Source organism: Eptatretus burgeri, chromosome 6 (genome assembly GCF_056783735.1).
Source record: "Eptatretus burgeri isolate ZD-2024b chromosome 6, Ebu_testis_v1, whole genome shotgun sequence".
Classification (NCBI taxonomy): domain Eukaryota; kingdom Metazoa; phylum Chordata; class Myxini; order Myxiniformes; family Myxinidae; genus Eptatretus; species Eptatretus burgeri.
Window position 1 is genome coordinate 1,805,658 of NC_140966.1, and position 2,382 is coordinate 1,808,039.

Consider the following 2,382-nt stretch of genomic DNA (forward strand, 5'->3'; position numbering starts at 1 on the left):
ATTTACTTTCATTACTGCAAATGATTACCAATACAGATCCATTGTAATCAGTATTCTGGAACAAATTATCTCTTGAAAATATTCATCCAACACTGTCCAGCCTTTGATATAATGCAATGGATTTATGAGAAGCTCTTAACAAGTAAATTCTTCACTTAATAACATATGTTATTTCAAGAAGATTTCAAAAATGTAATGCTTCAATCAAAATTAAAATGTGACAAAAATTTGACACGACAAAATATTACATGCCTCTGTGATGTCACAGAGCAGTTAATTTGTTTCCTTTTGGAAAAAATATATGAAAATTCAGAGGCTAAAGTTATATTCACTGCTAAATTATGCATTTATTTATTTATTTGTCAAATGGGAATTACAAGTGAAAAAAGTAATTATAATAAATATATTTCACAATTCTCTATTTTAAAATTGGAAGTTGACTTCTGTTAAATATGTCAAGGCAACTGCTTTAGGCTGGTCATTTTTGTAAGTATAAAAAAAAGTTATAATTAAGATGACCATTAAAACTGAACCTTTTATTCTATGATTCATGTCCTGGCTTGGACAAATCTCGATTCACTTCATTGTCTTTTATCGTGCATCAAAAAGCTTTCTTCCCCCCCTTTTTTTTTTAACAGAAAACCTCCTTTGATTGTCAAAATAGTTTGGCGTGACTTATCAAAACAGACAGAATTATTAAATACTTTGCATCTCTTTTCAAATCCTGCCCATTTTTTGTCTGTGGTTGATGATAATAATGCTTCATGGCACCAAATATTTTTCATTTTTTTTTTTAGACAATCTGGACCTGACAATTGGACTTTGTGATGTTTTGTGAGCGAACAAAATTACCTTCGCAGAAACAAAGTACCTCGTTTGTCTTCCCGCTCAGGCAAACACATTCAATTGTCCGAGCTGTGGGTGGTACAGAGTATGGTGTGGATGGGTGATAGCAATGGCAGAGGAGGAATACATTTGAATGGAAAGAAATAGGTTGGGAAAGAGAATTATAGATACAGCAAGGAAATAAAATGAATAGTATTATGAACCTCCAAATTGGCAGAATGCAAAGAAGAAGAAAAAATCCAACTAACAGCATTAATTAATTTCAGTCATTGTCCAAAAGAAAGAATGTTTTTTATAATGGGATTTTCCTGTATCACAATCACCAATTTATAAACACACAATCATCGTTTCTTACCTAAAAATGATCAAGTTATTACCGCTACCCACCGAAGGCTTATGTTTTCACCCCTATCTGGTCTGTTTGTCTGTCTGTTTCTTTGTTTATTTATGTGCAGGATATCTCAAAAAGTTGTGGACAGATTCAGATGAAATTTGGTGAACAGAGTGGGTGTGTGACATGGAAGAATTGATTAGATTTTGGTGAAGATCTGAATCCGGATCCAGATCCAGTTGGAGGCATGCACTCCACCAAGTGCCCTTCTAATTTCCAGATGTTTTCCCTCATGAAAACCTGGTTGCACCATGAATGCTGGCCTATAGAAGCATACCAGACTTGTGTGCAGGCCATGAAGCAGAATCTCGTAGAATATTAGGTGAGCTCCTGATGAAAGCCAGAAAAGAGCTATTATATTGACTTGTACAAGTGAACACCAATAGAAGGTTTCTTTTTCAGCCTTCCACCCCTTTCCAGCTCTACCAAAGTAAGTGTGTTCAACCATCAAAACCCTCCCTGTAAACCTTCCAAAGTCTCAACCTAATGCTCACTGGCATTCCTTTTTCCCTTTCTTTTCCAGGCTATGGAAAATCCTTTGAAACCATCCACTTATGCTCCTCCCTCCAATGCTTCAAGGTTAAAGCTCACTGCCATCTCATATGATCTCCCATTTCCATTTATGATATTTGCATTATTCACATTAACTCTCTACGCAGTTGGCAATACCCACGTTTTCTTTCAGGTCAGATTTCAGTGTCCATGAGAAGTCTGCTTGTTACCTTCTGCCCATCTGTGTCAGTGGAATCCCCCTCCTCCTCTATAGGTTTGTTCCTCCACATGAGCCTTGTTTTTGTGTTATATAAGTACAGTACATCCTCATCAAGTTTTATTCGTTGAGTTGAAATAATCACTGTAATTTTAGATGATGGGGTGACAGGGTAGCTCAGTTACTCATCTTTAAACTTGTATTCCATGCCTGATTCCCAACTCGGTGATTAATGACACCCTGATGGTACTCCATAAACAGGGTATTGCATAAATGAATGTGTCATTCTTTGGAGGAATGTCCGATCTGGTCGCATGTGTCGGTGGATGATAAAGATCTGAAGGGAAACTGTGTGCTAGTACCTTGGACAAATTCCAAACTTCTGCATTGGTGTCTGCTCAGAAAATTAATGGCAATCCTCGCAGTGTATTCCTTG

The 2,382-nt window shown here is 36.6% G+C and overlaps 1 long non-coding RNA gene across 1 annotated transcript in view; it reads right to left on the minus strand.

Annotated features, from left to right (window-relative positions):
- Positions 1–882: 882 nt before the first annotated feature.
- Positions 883–2,382, minus strand: part of LOC147024123 (uncharacterized) — a 21,428-nt gene continuing 19,928 nt past the window's right edge. Inside the window, exon 3 of the long non-coding RNA XR_015058805.1 lies at positions 883–915. This is a non-coding gene — a long non-coding RNA (uncharacterized LOC147024123). The remainder of the gene's footprint in view (positions 916–2,382) is intronic.